This window comes from Zea mays, chromosome 3 (assembly GCF_902167145.1).
Source record: "Zea mays cultivar B73 chromosome 3, Zm-B73-REFERENCE-NAM-5.0, whole genome shotgun sequence".
Taxonomy (NCBI): domain Eukaryota; kingdom Viridiplantae; phylum Streptophyta; class Magnoliopsida; order Poales; family Poaceae; genus Zea; species Zea mays.
In genome coordinates this window covers 145217118-145234594 of record NC_050098.1, presented here as the reverse complement: position 1 = coordinate 145234594, position 17477 = coordinate 145217118, and the positions used below count along the sequence as shown (strand labels likewise).

The 17477-nt window shown below is 43.4% G+C and overlaps 1 non-coding gene across 1 annotated transcript; it reads left to right on the top strand.

The window, feature by feature from the left end:
- The first annotated feature begins 4940 nt into the window (after positions 1–4940).
- On the top strand, positions 4941–5014 carry TRNAD-AUC (transfer RNA aspartic acid (anticodon AUC)). The gene has a single exon. It is a non-coding gene; the product is annotated as a tRNA-Asp (tRNA).
- The last annotated feature ends 12463 nt before the right edge of the window (positions 5015–17477 follow it).

The window sequence follows — 17477 nt, the reverse complement described above, 5'->3', positions numbered from 1 at the left end:
AGGCTCTGAAGGCCCAGCTTCGGCATTAACCTGGCTCACTGCAGCTTCAACTTCGGCCAGTTTTGTTTCAGCTTCGATTTGCATTTTCGAAGCCTCGGCAATTTTCCCTGAAGGAATAGAACTTGAAGCCTTTACTGATTCTAGCACATCTAATACACTTGCCATCCTTTTTCTTTTGGGAGTTGTCGCAAGACCTTTTTGTGCCTTCGGCACTGTCACTTCTGCCGAAGGGCTTAAAACTTCTAATATTTTTGTTCCTTTGATTCTTGGCTTCTCATTTTTACCAGTCTTTGCCTCAGCTTGCTCGGCTGAGGGCGCCTTCGGCATTACAGCCAGATCTTCAGCCTTATGGGTAGGAGAAATGGCCTCCTTTGCTTTAACAGCTGAAGAAGTTTCTCCGCCAAATTCAGGTACCACGGCCGGTTCAATATACCGTGGCTGGTGGGTAAGGACTTTCAGTTTTTTGCTCTTCGGTGCAGGCTCATCGGGGGTGGCCAAAGCAGCATATTTGGCCGAAGCAGCAGCCTTCCTCTTCTTTCCCCGTCCTCGCAGCGGGTAACTGTAGTCGGGGTAAACAAAACCAATAGCATAAAAAACTCTATTCAATCTCTTTTTTCCTCGGCCCCCGAAGGATGTGGATAATGCATTATCTTCTGCCCTGGAGTATGGCCCAAGCAATTCATCACTTATAGATTCGATACATTTCAACCAGTCGTCATTCGGTTCGTCAGATTTATCTCCATATCTGAAGGTGTATTTCAGTCGAACCAGCTCACCTTCGCTAGACTTGGTGATAGTCTCTGTCGGCATCTCCCAATCCTCTACAAGAGGCCATACTCTGAAAGCTATATGTTCTTGGATCAAATCTCTTGTACCAATAAAGAAACAAACAGTACCAAAGGCCCTTCTGCAGGCTTCGGCTGCCTCGTCAATCTCTACCTTCGGCTTCCGGAGGCCGAAGCAGGACCAGATGGGACGCATGATGATCTCTTTAATGTCTTCTCTCGCCTTTAAATCATTTTTTACATAGAACCACTCTGTCATCCAGGCTCCGGGCCATCTCTTCCGAAACACTGGCACTGGGTAGCTTGCGCCAGAGCGAGCAACGAAGCTATAGCAACTGAAATTGTTATGATATTGTTCTTTACCCCAGGCCTTTGTCTCATACGAAAGTTCATGCATACTGCATAAACATCTTGCAGTTGGCTCTAGACCTTGACTTCTCACAGCCTAGACGAAGATCCCCATTCTAATAACTGCTTCGGGAGAGATCTGGTGAAGAAAAATCTGGTATGTCTTTAAAACCTCAACCACAAATCTGCTCAACGGGAACCAAAGTCCAGCTTTGAAGAAGCTTCAGAGATCACAACTTCGTTTTCTTCGGGAGCAGGAACGGCCCTGTCTACGTCAGCCCTCACAATAGACATATCTCGAAAATACCTTCCTCTCATATTATCAAGATGACTCTGTTTGATAGTTGATTTCCTGAAGACTGCATGACTTGGTCGCCAGGACCGATCTTCAGAGTCTTCGCCTCTACTCTCCACATCATAGCTGTCGCTATCATCAGTATCTTCAGACAAGCCTTCCAGTATCTCTTTAGTAATCTTCTCTGTATTTGTTTTTGCTATTGACTCAACAAATCCAGCAGTCTTCTCCTCAAGGAGCTTCTCCTCTTCGGTTAGCTTCGTCTCAGCAACTGTCTTCTTGTCTTGAGACATCTTCTCTTTAGAAATGACACAAATGTGTCCTTCAAACTGAAACACAGAAGCTTGAGAGCTATCGAGCACTAGTAAGCACAAGTTATAAAATTGAGAAAATAAGGCAAATGGCACAAGCAGTGTATCAAGTGCAGTCGGTGTTGGTTCCTATTTATACGCCCAGTGCGCTCCAAGTTGGAGGGCCACGTCTGTCATTGACTGTTGCTATTCTAGCAAAGGGAAGGTGTTTTTTCGGACCTTCGGCTTAGGGCCTTCGTCCATATCGCAATCTGAATTTGTCATTTTAACAAATTAATATTGCGAGGGGCTACTGTTGGGGGCCTTTGTCTTCCGAAGGTCCTCAAAAGTATGATTTAACAATGTTTCCCGAGTGTAATATATGAACAGGTGCCTTCGGACTCGGATCAGAACCACACAGTGTGAAAAGCACGAACAATACGAAGGTTGACGCAGCGCCGAAGCTACGTGCAAGGGAGCTTCAGTATAACGGCAAAAAAGGGAACCGACTTGAAAGGAAAAAGGCTATTTAGACCTTGGTGGATTACCTTAAAGTTATTAGCAAATGTAAAGGGCATGGGTGTAACTTCACACGGGCTGTGTCCCATGCCTATAAATAGATGAACAGTACCCCCGTACTGTTCACGCTGACTTGTACTTGCTTTTTCTTCACGCTTGTACTTTTTGCCTTCTATCAAGCCGAAGGTACTTTTGTAATTCAATATTGTTTCTGTCTTTCCATGATAATATACTAAGAATAAATTAACAATGTTATATGATTGTTTATGTTGTCCTTCATTATTTCATATGCTTCTTCTTTTATTAACATATACTGCAATAATGAAGGTATGTCCTTCGTGACCTTCGTCTGAAGATCATTATATCTTAAAAGAAATAATGCTTCGGAGGACGAAGGGCATTAATGTTTAACATCTTGTGTTGCCTTGTTCTTAATTCATGGTATTTGAGAACAAGTCCCCAACACCGGACACTGTCCGGTGGCACACCGGACAATCCGGTGCGCCATTTTTCAGCACACTCAAGGTTTTGCTCAGGTTTTTGATTGAGTCCCTTAACTGAATTCTTTCTTGGTTTGTGTTGAACCTTATGCACCTGTAATACATGAATTCTAGACAAACTAGTTAGTCCATGTGTTTGTGTTGGTCGTCAACCACCAAAATTGTTTATCGGAAATGGTTAACCCTATTTCCCTTTCAAAGCCTTATCCCTGCAAACGCAGTCAAGAACACAAGCAAGCACAGGAAGAACACAATAAAAACTGTATTGATCATGAGGTGGGGTCTCACAAATCGATGAACGACGATATTGTTCGATGATAGATATGATCTAAGCAAAACCCAAACCCTAATGTGGTTGTGGCTGCTATTAAAATAGGGGTTAGGGGCGTGCACAACCCCTATAGGTACCCCTAACAGGCTCCAACACGATACACGGGCCAACAACCCAACAGACGGTATCGCAACATCAAAACAACATCTGAACACTAACTTATTTCGACGATTCCCGTTGACTCTGAATGATTTTATGTTGGTTCCAATTGGTTCGGAAAGCTTATCTCCTTAGCTTTCCATCCATATAAAGCCCAACCTATATGAGTTCGGATGCATCCTGGTGTCCGTTTTAGTGTAGACTAGTCCTAGACTCCGAAGTGGAGACAAAGTTGAGTCGGACTTGGCTTTCTCTGTTGTGAACGTCCTAGCTTCTCCTCCTTAACATATTGGCCTTTCCTAAGTCGTTGATGGCCCTCTCCAAGGTTACTAATCATCAAACATCCATGGCACAAAAGCGTAAGCTCTAAAATACAATTGACTAGGTAAGAACGAACCTGGAGATTTAACTATCGTGCTCATGCTCACGTTGTCGGCTCATGCATTATTTGTATGGGAGTGATGTCTGCATCATCCTCCTACACTTGAATTGGAGTCATCATCGACTCAGGTGGTGGCCAAGGGGGTGGTCGAGCAACCCTAAGATGTACAAGGCCTTTAGACCCAAAAACAGGCACCACTGGTTTCTGGCAGATTCTGAACATCATATTGCTATGACGATTCTGATCAGCTCCAACCGTATATTGACATGGGACTGATCGGATTAGAAAGCTTATATCCTTAGCTTTCCAACGGTATCTAGAACGTCAAAAACGGAGTCTGTATGTAGCATGGGCATTCGTTTTCGCGAGACCAACTCCTACAGTCCAAACCGGATTCACGAATAAACTGGACTTTAACACCCCTTGAGCTTGGAACTCTATGATTGATTGGGCCTTGACCATATAGTTGGTATCCATACACTCATCAGTGACTATCATGATCTGATTGATAATATCGATGAGGTGACCCACAAGAGACTGGTGGCTCTAAAGGAGATCAAGAAAGACAATATCATGGTGGCCAAGGCCTACAACAAGAAGGTAAAGACTAAATCATTTCAAGCTAGAGATCTAGTTTGGAAGACAGTCTTGCTACTGAGGAGCAGGGACTGAAAGTTTGGCAAATGGTGACCAAGCTGGGTAGGGGCTTATAGAGTGACACAGGTAATCTTTGGTAATACATACATGATGTAGACTTTGTAGGGTGATGAGTTACCTAAGGCATTGAATAGTCGTTTTCTGAAGTTATATCATCCCAGTGTTTGGCAAGATGCTTAGAAAACCGATGTTCTCACATCGAGTTGATAATAGGCTGTACTGGGTGTTTTGGTTCACTTAGCTTACCCAAAAGGCAGGGGCATGTGTTGAGCACCATATGTGGCAACTGGGAAGGACACACAGTCCAACCATGTTGCCCGAACGGTCTGCGATTAGATTAGATCAGGTGAGATATTTCTTTTTCTGTACGTATTTATCCATCTAATCACGCAGTCTGTTAGGGAACACCTAGGAACGAGTCCGAACCTCCCACCTATATATTTGAAGGGGTACGACCAATTATGCATATAAACAATCAAACCAATTTTACTTGTTGCAATCAATCAATTTTTCAATTACTTTACTTTATTGTCCTAGGAGTAGCAGTAATTAGACCTAGTTTAGTGTTGAGGGTCTGCTTCATCGCCGAAGGTCCTGTAAGAAGAAATATCTTTGGAAGATCAACATAGAAGCAAATCCTATGTGGGTATGTAGTATATGATTCGTCTATTTCTTAGAGCACGACAGACGGATCAAATCTTCTATTTAAGAATAGGCATGTCATACACCCCGCAGGGATTGTAGTTCAATTGGTCAGAGCACCGCCCTATCAAGGCGGAAGCTGCGGGTTCGAGCCCCGTCAGTCCTGAACTAGGGTTCAATGAATGGACAAATTCATCTGAAGCTACCATCCAGGGAGCTTTGGCATAGTGACACGCCTTGAGACGAAGGGTTGCACCGACTTAAAGATGAAAAGACCGATCGACCCATGATAATCTGTGTCATGATTGTAACCAGTTATAAAGGACATGAATGTAAATCCACACAGGCTACGCCCTGTGCCTATAAATAGATGAACAGTACCCCTGTACTATTCACGCTGATTTGTATTCACTTGTGCATCACGCTTGTGCTTTTACCTTCTGTCAAGCGGAAGGTACAAATGTAATTCAATATTGTTTTTACTCATCCATAATCATATAATAAAAGATATATTATGATGTCATATAATTATCCATGTTATTTTTCCATGTTTCGTATGCTTCATCTTTCATTGATTTATGCTATGATGATAAAGGTACGTCCTTCACAACCTTCGTCCGAAGATCGTTATATCCTTACGGAAATAATGCTTCGAAGGACGAAGGGCATTGACCATTAACCTATTTTTGTGTTGCCTTGTTCTTAATTCATAGCATTTGAGAACAAGTCCCAAACATTGGCGCCCACCTCCGATGAACTCACTTCCACTTTTGAGCTGATGGCTTCGTTCAACAACCAAGCCAAAGTACCTTCGGCTACGAAGCTGGTGCTTCCGATAACAGGCGGCTCAGGTTCAGAGCCGGCTAACAAGAAGCAGAAGAAAGAAGCACAGAGAAGGGTACAACATGTTGGGGTGTAGGGACCCTTCATCAAATCAAAATGGTCCCATATCCCAATCACCTTCTCCTAGGATGACCTTCAGCTCAAAGATTACCCTCACAATGATGCTATGGTCATATCTTGTGTCATCAAGGGATTTCTGGTCCATAATGTTCTGATTGATATAGGCAGCGCATCAGATATCATATTTGCTAAGGCCTTCAGACAGATGCAAGAACCAGATGATAAGATTCATGATGCTACACATCCTCTATGTGGCTTCGGAGGAAGGCAAATTGTAGCACTCGGCAAAATCACAATGCCAGTAACCTTCGGCTTCGTTCATAACACAAGGACTAAATAGGTCGTATTTGACATTGTTGACATGGAGTACCCCTATAATGCAACCATTGGTCGTGGGACACTTAATGCTTTCGAAGCAATACTTCATCCAGCATATCTATGCATGAAAATACCTTCGGAACAAGGGCCCATTGCTATTCATGGGAGTCAAGAAGCTGCCAGAAAGGCCGAAGGAAACTGGACAGATTCAAAGGCAATCCATAATATAGATGGAGCTGAAGCCTGTGAGCAGTATAGATACAAAAGAGAGAAGGCTACTTCGGCGGATCAGCTGAAGCCTATGCTTCTGTGTGAGGATATAGCAGAACAAAAGGTACTACTGAGGTCTCAGTTATCTGAAGAGCAAGAGAAGAATTTGCTAAGATTTCTATTCAACAACAAAGATGTCTTCGCTTGGTCAGCCAATGATCTTTGTGGTGTCAACAGAGATGTCATTGAACATTCGCTCAATGTGGATCCATCTTTCAGGCCAAGAAAACAAAGGCTTTGGAAAATGTCTGACGACAAAGCTAAAGGTGCTCGGAACGAAGTAAAGAGGCTTCTTAGTGCTGGCGTTATCAGAGAGGTGAAATACCCAGAGTGGCTAGCCAACACTGTTATGGTGAAGAAGGCCAACGATAAATGGAGAATGTGCATTGATTTTACAGATCTTAACAAGGCTTGTCCAAAGGATGAGTTCCCATTGCCAAGAATAGATTCTCTAGTAGATGCAACAGCTTCGTCAGAGCTCATGAGTCTACTACATTATTACTCAGGCTACCACGAAATCTGGATGAAGAAGGAAGATGAGCCGAAGACTAGCTTCATAACACCCAGTGGTACATATTGCTATCTTTGGATGCCTGAGGGGCTTAAAAATACTGGAGGAAGTTTCAGTAGAATGACAGCCAGAGTCCTTCATTCTCAAATAGGCAGGAATGTGCTGACCTATGTTGATGATATCATAGTTAAAAGCACGAAGCAAGAAAATCACATTGCTGATTTGCAAGAGACATTCGCCAATTTCAGGCAAGCTGGTTTGAAGTTAAATCTAGAAAAGTGTGTTTTTGGGGTAAAGAAGGGCAAGTTCCTTGGTTGTCTAGTATCAACGAAGGGAATTGAAGCTAACCCAAGCAAGATTAAAGCTATCCTTCGGATGGAACCGCCAAGTACAAAGAAAGGGGCTCAACGGCTGGCAGGTAGATTAGCATCATTAAACAGATTCATATCCAGATCAGCAGAAAGAAATTTGTTATTCTTTGAAATACTGAAGTCAGCCGAAGTCTTTCAGTGGGGCTCGGCTCAACAAAAAGCCTTCGAAGAATTGAAGCAATATTTGATTGATTTAACAACATTAACTCCACCTTCTCTAGGGGCTCCATTGCTCTTATATGTTGCAGCTTCACATTCTGCAGTAAGTGTGGCACTTGTGCAGGAGAAGCTAGATGGCCAAGTCAAAAAGCAAGCTCCAGTGTACTTCGTCTCCGAAGTTTTAAGTCTATCAAAGAAAAATTATACAGAATTGGAGAAGGTGCTATATGCTGTGTTAATGGCCTCCAGAAAGCTTCGGCATTATTTTCAAGCATATTGCATAATTGTTCCTTCGTCACAGCCTCTGAAGGACATTATGAGGAACAGAGAAGCTACTGGAAGGATTGGGAAATGGGCTGCAGAGCTTAATGAATTCACCATTGACTATGTGCATAGATCCTTAATTTAGTCCCAGGCGTTAGCAGACTTCATTGCTGATTGGATGCCAGGGGCTCAGGAAGAAGAAATAAACAAAGACGCCGAAGCTTGGACGATGTTCTGCGATGGATCCTGGGGAACCTTCGGTGCAGGAGCGGCTGCTGTCCTAGTGGCACCTTCGAAAGTTAGAACATGTTATGTAGCCAAACTTGACTTTAGTTGCACAAATAATATTGCTGAGTACGAAGCACTTCTGTTGGGGCTTCGGAAGTTATGGGCAATGGGAATAAGAAGGGCCATCCTGAAAACTAATTCTCAAGTCATTTCTGGCCATGTAGACAAAAGTAGCAAGGCAAGAGATCCAAAGCTTGAAAAATATCTGGAAACAGTTCGAAGGTTGGAGGCTTCTTTCGAAGGTTTTTCTGTCAAGAATATTCCAAGAGGTGAAAATGAGCATGCAGATCTGCTAGCCAAATCGGCGGCTCAGGGGCTTCCTCTACCTTTGGAAGTATTTTTTTGAAACAATAAAGGCACCTTCGGTTGAACTCATGGAGAGAGCAGTGCTTGCCATTTCTCTAGTACATAGTGAAGATTGGAGGACTGAAATTATATCTTTCCTCCAAGGTAATTGCCTTTTAGATGACGAAGCTTATAATAATAAGAGGATGGAGGCAAGGACAAGATCGTATGTGATAATAGAAGGGGAATTATATAAACATGGAGTCTGTTCTCCACTTCTCAAGTGTTTATCAAGAGCTGAAGGTGTTGAATTAATGAAGGAGATACATGCAGGTCTGTGTGGATCTCATATTGGGTCTAGGCCATTGCTGGGAAAAGTGTTTAGACAAGGATTCTACTGGCCGAATGCAGCTTCGGATGCAGTAGAGTTAGTTCAAAAATGTGAAAATTGTCAAAAATGTGCAAGAGACCAGAAACAACCTTCATATCTCACTCAGTTAATACAACCCACCTGGCCGTTGCAAAGATGGGGCCTAGATTTGCTAGGCCCACTTCCACCAGCGCAAGGCAATTTGAGATATGTTGTGGTGGCTGTAGAATATTTTTCTAAGTGGATTGAAGCGAAGCCTTTGGCAACAATAACTTCGGTTACAGTCTAGAAATTCTTCTGGCAGAATATTTTTTGTCGCTTCGGCGAGCCGAAGGCTATAACTGTGGACAATGGAACACAGTTTGATGCCGAAACTTTCAAGGATTTCTATGGTCAGATTGGCACGAAGATTCATTTTGCATCAGTTAGGCACCCGGAGTCAAACGGGCTGGTCGAAAGAGCAAATGAGATTATAATGACGGGAGTAATGAAGCTAACCTTCAATCAGCCTAGAGGAAAGTGGCCAGATGAGTTGATTAAAGTGGTGTGGAGCCACAATACAACCATATCAAGATCAACAGGTTTTACACTGTTCAAATTATTATTTGGCGACGAAGCTATAACCCCAGAAGAAGCTAAAGCGAGGTCAATAAGAACAACAGCTTCGGAAGAAGACGAAACTGATTATCACGTGGCAAAAGATACTATAGAAGGGACCAGACTTCAGGCTGTGGAGAATATCAATAAATATCAAGTCGAAACAATAAAATGGCGCGACAGAAAAGTTTGGTTGAAAAATATAAAGGCAGGGCATTTGGTGCTTCGGAGAGTGGCTAATCCGAACACAGTAGGCAAACTACAGCTGAAGTGGGAAGGACCTTTTCTCTTGGTATCTTCGTCAAGGCCCAGTTCTTACAGATTGAAGGATATGGACAGCAACGACATTCCTAGATCTTGGAACATGGATGGGCTTCGACGATATTATGTGTAATTTGATGTAATCTTTTTTTCATTTTTTACTATGGCACCATTTTCCTTTCCAAAGGGGAGAAAGGTTTTTAATGGGGCCATAGTTTGTAATATTTTCTTTCTTATTTAGCTCTATGAGAGCAAAATCCCCCAAAAGAATGTAAAATCTAAAATCTGAGCATGCACCATCGAGTGTAGAAAAAAATCAGGGAGAAGCTCAAAAGTCGTCCCTAAGGGGATGCAGAGCACGACGAAGCTACAAAAAAGTCGTTCCTAAGGGAGCGTAGCGTAAGTTTTCTGCTCAAAAGTCGTTCCTAAGGGAATGCAGAGCCAAATACCGTCGAAATATAAGGCGAAGAAGTTCAAAAGACGTTCCTAAGGGGATGCAGAACTTATACCGCCGAAATAGAAGGCGAAGAAGTTCAAAAGTCGTTCCTAAGGGGATGCAGAACTTACACCAAAAAGTCAGCGGTGAACACCGAAAAATAAATGGTGAAGAAGACTCCAAAGTCGTTCCTAAGGGGATGCAGAGTGTGGGTGTGGCTCCATAAGCGTGTGTTTGGACATTCATTTGCACATTACATCACATCATTCATTGCATTCATACACATTCATTTAGACATTCGTAGGATCATCATCATATCATAGCATACAGACAGTTGCTTCGACTCTAATGACAAGACTTCGATGAGTACAAAAGAAGCAAATTTTACGCTTTGGTGTGTACGAAAAGAAGGGAAGGTGTTTTTCGCCTTCGGCTAAAAAATACAAGTTTCGTCCACATCAAAGCAGTTCATACATAGATGGAAAGATACAAATATATTACAAGGTATGGACAAATTTACAGAGTAGTGTTTAATTCTTAAATTACAGTATCTTTTACAAAGTTAATTCAAAAAAATCTCTAGAGCTTTTTTCGCAGCAGCTTCATCACTTCACCACTATCCGTCAAGCTTCGGATCATTGCTCTTCGGCTTCGACATCCTGTACATAACAAAGCGGTGTAAGGTAAACACAAATCTCAAGGACAAGGTAAGCAATAGGTACAAGTGTATTATCGGCTCGAGATGACTTCGAGCTTCGTCACCAGCTAAGTCTCGCCCACCCTTCGTCCAGATTTGAGTTATGAATCTATTTCCAATGCTTCGGGCTAGACTAGGGATGTCAGTTAAATCCGCTGGTGACAGGCTAAAGTTTGGCCTGTTCACGATCTTCCCATGCGTGCAACCAGTCTTCATGAAAGCAACAGCTGTGTCGCGAGAAGCTAGCATGGCACAGAAGTCACCGTGCCCAGCTATAACTTCGTCAAGCGCATCAACTTCGCCCTCAATGTGTTCGAAGGTGCCGGGCAGGTCTTCAAATGAAGGTTCAAATTTTTCAGAACTGGCTCCAACTGAGTTGAAGACCTGCTTCAGCCGTTGCACGCACCGGTTGCCGAAGTCTAGACATTTGTCCTGAAGCTCCTTCAATAATTTTTTGCAAATTCGAACTCTTTTCGACTTCGGCTTTAAGCTTCGTATCGAAAACCTTCTTTTCTCACTCAAAGCTTTCTGATTTCAGGAGGAGTTCACTGTTTAATCTGGCAATCTCGGCTTGGGCTTCTGCTAGTGAACCCTCTATAGTTTGAAGAACAAAATCTTTCTTTTCAAGGGCAGCTTCATGATCTTTAATTTTGCTTTCCAAACCTTCAATTATAACCTCATTTTTCTTATCTTTGAGGTCCTGTTGCATCCTCAAGGCTTTACTTAGTAGCATACTCTGTGCAAAATAACCTTCATCAGCAATCACCTTCATTGTAAAACAATGAAAAGCTGAAGGAAAAATTTACCTTGAAATTAGAATAGAATAAACTATCGACGATTTGCTGTCGTCGGTAGCGACTGATGTCAGCTTCAAGCTTCGGGAAACCAACACTCTTCGACAGAGTACTGATAACCTTCGCTCCAGTTCGATCTCAGATGCATCCTAAGCTTTCTTCGTTAATGTCGCCGAAGAGCAACACTCCTAGCTGGTAGCCACAAGATATAGCATAATCCGCAGCTCCTCTTTCTCAGCCTTAGATAACTCTTGACCAATTATATTTTGAAAATTGAAGTCTTTTTCCTCCGAAATATCTTTGGCAATCTCCTTCCCTTTTCCAGGCACTGTGGCCAGGGTTTCTTCAGCAGCTACAGTAGCTTCTTCTGCGGCCATATCCAAGAGTATTCTATCAATATCAGATAATGTGCTCTCCAGATTCGTGGCTTCGGCCGTTGTAGCTTCGGCAGTTGTAGCTTCGGTGGGAGCAGCTTCGGTAGCTGTAGCAACTTCGGCAGCTGGTGTTATTTTTGATGTTGAGGCCGGCGGTGGCGTTTCTTCAATTGCTTGCATAACAGTAACAATCCTTTGCTTTTTTCGCCCAACCGCCTTCTTCGCTGCTGAAGGCTCGTCTTTCTTATGTAAAAGCTTTGTCAGTTCTGGCCCCAGGGGACTTAGCAGCTTGATAGGTAAGGATTCTGTCATTACCTTTAAAATTTCTTCCACTTCGGTAGCAGAAGGTGTCGAAGGAGGTCCCTCTTCTATCTCAGCCATCTTCGGCTCTAGAGTTGTTGTTTTCCTCTTCTTCAAGGTTGTCACCTTCGGCTCAGGACTAGACTTTTTCTTTTTCAAAATTTTTTCATCTTCTTTTATCATCCTAGCAGCCTGTCTGTTCATAACACTGACAACTATTTTTCGCTTTGACCCTTCAGCACCCTTGCTTAATCGTTCATAGTTAGGGTATTCAAAGTTCAGCGCATCCATTACTCGATTCAGCCTTCGCTTCGGTCGGGTGCCGAAGGCCGCAGTCATCAATTGATCTTCTTTTTTAGTATAGTTGCCCAAAATTTCGTTGCACATAGCCTCAATCATTTCTAGCCACTCTTGGCAAGGCTCTTTGAATTGTTTCTTGAACTTGAAGTGATAGGGCAATCGAACAAGTTCATTATTTTTCTTTTCTCCCTTTAGCTTCGGCATATTCCATTCACTTAACGTCGGAAATACACCATTAGCTAAGTATTCTTGCACCAGATCTCTAGTGTCGATCTTCTCAGTCACAATTCTGAATTCTGCCACAGCCTATTGGCATGGTGACCCCGATGACATGCGGCACAAGGGCCTGGTTAGCCCGAAGCTTAAACTCAACGGGCTCATTATCAACGTATTCAATTTCTCTCTTTTCTTCTCATCAGCTTTGATATAGAACCACTCACTTTTCCAGCCGGTTGGCCACTTGGTGCGGTAGCTTAGCACCGGGGCCTTCATATCCTTGCGGTAAGCGAAGTTGTAACATCCAAAATTCTCATGAAGCCCATCTTCTCTGGCCTTTGTCTGATAATGTAGCTCATGTACTCGGCAGAAGGCTTCAGCATTTGGATCCATTCCCTGGCTTCGAAGGGCCCAAATGAAGATGTTGAGCCTAACGATAGCATTAGGAGTCAGCTGATGAAGATAAATTTCATAATTATTCATGAAAGGGAATTAGGCTTACACCTTTTTCCTAATTGATTTTGGTGTTTGAATTGCCCAACACAAATAATTGGACTAACTAGTTTTCTCTAGTCTATAAGTTTTATAGGTGCCAAAGGTTCACAATAAGCCAATAAAAAGACCAAGAAAGAGTTCAAACAAAGAGAGCAAAAGACAACCCAAAAGGCACCCTGGTCTGGCGCACCGGACTGTCCGGTGCACCACCGGACAGTGTCCGGTGCACCAGGGCACTCGATGCTAAACTCGCTACCTTCAGGAAAATCAGAGGGCACTCCACTATAATTCACCAGACTGTCCGGTGAAGCACCGACAGTGTCCGGTGTCACACCGGACTGTCCGGTGTGCCAGCAGAGCAACGGCTACTTCGCGCGCAACGGTCGACTGCAATCGCATTCAATGCGCTGCAGTGCGTGCCAGAGTCAGAGCACGCGCAGTTGGCGCACCGGACAGTCTATAGGACCTGTCCGGTGCACCACCGGACAGCCCAGAGACCCCACAAGTTAGAGCTCCAACAGTCGAACCCCAACGGCTGGCTGACGTGGCTGGCGCACCGGACAGTGTCCGGTGGCGCACCGGACTGTCCGGTGTGCCATGCGACAGCAGCCTTCCAACGGCCATATTTTGGTGGTTGGGGCTATAAATACCCCAACCACCCCACATTCAATGGCATCCAAGTTTCCAACCTTCAACACATTACAAGAGCTATAGCATTCAATTCTAGACACTCCAAAGAGATCAAATCCTCTCCCAAGTCCGGAATCACTACAAATCAAATAGTGGCTAGAGAGAGCGACATTTGTGTTCTTTTGAGCTCTTGCGCTTGGATCGCTTCTTTTCTTTCTCATTCTTCTTGTGATCAAACTCAATTGTAACCAAGTCAAGAGACACCAATTGTGTGGTGGTCCTTGCGGGAACTTCGTGTTCCGTTTGATTGAGAAGAGAAGCTCACTCGGTCTAAGTGACCGTTTGAGAGAGGGAAAGGGTTGAAAGAGACCCAGTCTTTGTGACCACCTCAACGGGGAGTAGGTTTGCAAGAACCGAACCACGGTAAAACAAATCATCGTGTCTCGCTCTTTATTTGCTCTCGATTTGTTTTACGCCCTCTCTCTCAGACTCGTGTATATTTCTAACGCTAACTCGGCTTGTAGTTGTGCTTAAGTTTATAAATTTCAGATTCGCCCTATTCACCCCCCCTCTAGGCGACTTTCAATTGGTATCAGAGCTGGTGCTTCATTAGAGATTAACCGCTCAAAGTGATGTCGGGAGATCACGCCAAGAAGATGGGGATCGGCGGTGAGAAGTCCGCTACAAGCCACGGGAAGGCTCCATCCGGGGAGTCCGCCAACAAAGTGAAGGGATCCCCTTCACACAACAAGTCGGGTCGGAGCGGTGACAAGAAGAAGAAGAAGATGAGAAAGGTGGTCTACTACGAGACCGACTCTTCGTCACCATCGACCTTCGGCTCCGACGCACCATCCGTAACTTCTAAGCGCCATGAGCGCAAGAAGTTTAGTAAGATTCCCCTACGCTACCCTCGCATTTCCAAACGTACTCCTTTACTTTCCGTCCCATTAGGCAAACCACCTATGTTTGATGGTGAAGATTATAATATGAGGAGTGATAAAATGAGGCATCACCTAACCTCACTCCACACAAGCATTTGGGATGTTGTTGAAATTGGAGTACAGGTACCATCACCGGGGGATGAAGACTATGATTTGGACGAGGTCGCCCAAATCCGACACTTCAACTCCCAAGCCACCACTATACTCCTCGCCTCTCTAAGTCGAGAGGAGTATAACAAGGTGCAAGGATTAAAGAGCGCAAAGGAGATTTGGGACGTACTCAAGACCGCGCACGAAGGAGATGAGGTGACCAAAATCACCAAGCGGGAGACGATCGAGGGGAGCTCGGTCGATTCCGACTCAACCAAGGCAAGGACCCTCAAGGCATGTACAACCGCTTGAAGACCTTGGTGAACCAAGTGCGCAACCTCGGGAGCACCAAATGGGATGACCATGAGATGGTCAAGGTTATTCTAAGATCCCTCATTTTCCTTAACCCTACGCAAGTTCAATTAATTTGAGGAAATCCTAGATATACACTAATGTCTCCCGAGGAAGTAATAGGAAATTTTGTGAGCTTTGAGTTGATGATCAAAGGCTCAAAGAAAATCATCGAGCTAGATGGCCCCTCCACGCCCGAAGCACAACTGGTCGCATTCAAGGCGACGGAGGAGAAGAAGGAGGAGTCTACATCAAGTAGACAACCCATCGACACCTCTAAGCTCGACAATGAGGAGATAACGCTCATCATCAAGAGCTTCCGCCAAATCCTCAAGCAAAGGAAGGGGAAAGATTACAAGCCCCGTTCCAAGAAGGTGTGCTACAAATGTGGTAAGCCCGGTCATTTCATTGCTAAATGCCCGTTATCTAGTGATAGTGACAGGGGTGACGACAAGAAGGGCAAGAGGAGAGAAAAGAAGAGGTACCACAAAAGGAGGGGCGGCGATGCCCATGTGTGCCGCGAGTGGGACTCCGAGGAGAGCTCCTCTGACTCCTCCTCCGACGAGGACGCCGCCAACATCGCCGTCACCAAGGGCCTCCTCTTTCCCAACGTCGGCCACAAGTGCCTCATGGCAAAAGACGGCAAAAGGAAGAAGGTAAAATCAAAATCCTCCACTAAATATGAAACCTCTAGTGATGAGGATAATGTTAGTGATGAGGAGGATAATTTGCGCATCCTTTTTGCCAACCTAAACATGCAACAAAAAGAAAAATTAAATGAACTAATTAGTGCTATTCATGAGAAGGATGAACTCTTGGACACTCAAGAGGACTTCCTAATTAAGGAAAATAAGAAGCATGTTAAGGTTAAAAATGCTTACGCTCCAGAAGTAGAAAAATGTGAAAAACTATCTAGTGAGCTAAGCACTTGCCATGATACTATTATCAACCTTAGAAATGAGAATGCTAAATTAATTGCTAAGGTTGATTCAAATGTTTGTAATGACTCAATTCCCAATCTTAGTGATGATAATGCTAACTTGCTTACTAAGATTGAAAAGTTGAATGATTCACTTGCTAGCCTTAGTATTGATAATGAAAAATTAATCGCTAAGGCTAAAGATTTAGATGTTTGCAATGTTACAATTTCCAATCTTAGAAGTGAGAATGACATTTTACATGCTAAGATTGTTGAACTAAAATCTTGCAAACCCTCTACATCTACCGTTGAGCATGCTTCCATTTGCACTAGATGTAGAGACATTAATGTTGATGCTATCCATGACCACTTAGCTTTAATTAAGAAACAAAATGATCACATAGCTCAACTTAATGCTAAGATTAATGAGCATGACTTAGAAAATGAAAAATTTAAATTTGCTAGAAGCATGCTCTATAGTGGGAGACGCCCTGGCATCAAGGATGGCATTGGCTTCCAAAAGGGGGACAATGGCAAACTTAATGCCCCTCCTAAAAGATTGTCAAACTTTGTTAAGGGCAAGGCTCCCATGCCTCAGGATAACGAGGGTTACATTTTGTACCCTGCCGGTTATCCCGAGAGCAAAATTAGGAGAATTCATTCTAGGAAGTCTCACTCTGGCCCTAATCATGCTTTTATGTATAAGGGTGAGACATCTAGTTCTAGGCAATCAACCCGTGCTAAATTGCCTAAGAAGAAAATTCCAATTGCATTAAATGATTCTAAAATTTCATTTAAAACTTTTGATGCATCCTATGTTTTAACTAACAAATCTGGCAAGGTAGTTGCCAAATATGTTGGGGGCAAGCACAAGGGGTCAAAGACTTGTGTTTGGGTACCCAAAGTTCTTGTATCTAATGTCAAAGGACCCAAAACCATTTGGGTACCTAAAATCAAGAACTAAACTTGTTTTGTAGGTTTATGCATCCGGGGGCTCAAGTTGGATCATTGATAGCGGGTGCACAAACCACATGACCGGGGAGAAGAAGATGTTCTCCTCCTATGAGAAAAACCAAGATCCCCAATGAGCTATCACATTCAAGGATGGAAATCAAGGTTTGGTCAAAGGTTGGGTAAAATTGCTATATCACCTGACCATTCCATTTCCAATGTTTTTCTTGTAGACTCTTTAGATTACAACTTGCTTTCAGTTTCGCAATTATGTAAAATGGGCTACAACTATCTTTTTACAGATGTAGGTGTTACTGTCTTTAGAAGAAGTGATGATTCAATAGCATTTAAGGGAGTGTTAGAGGGTCAGCTATACTTAGTAGATTTTGATAGAGCTGAACTCGACACTTGCTTAATTGCTAAGACTAACATGGGCTAGCTCTGGCATCGCCGACTAGCACATGTTGGAATGAAGAATCTTCACAAGTTTCTAAAGGGAGAACACATTTTGGGACTAACAGATGTTCATTTTGAGAAA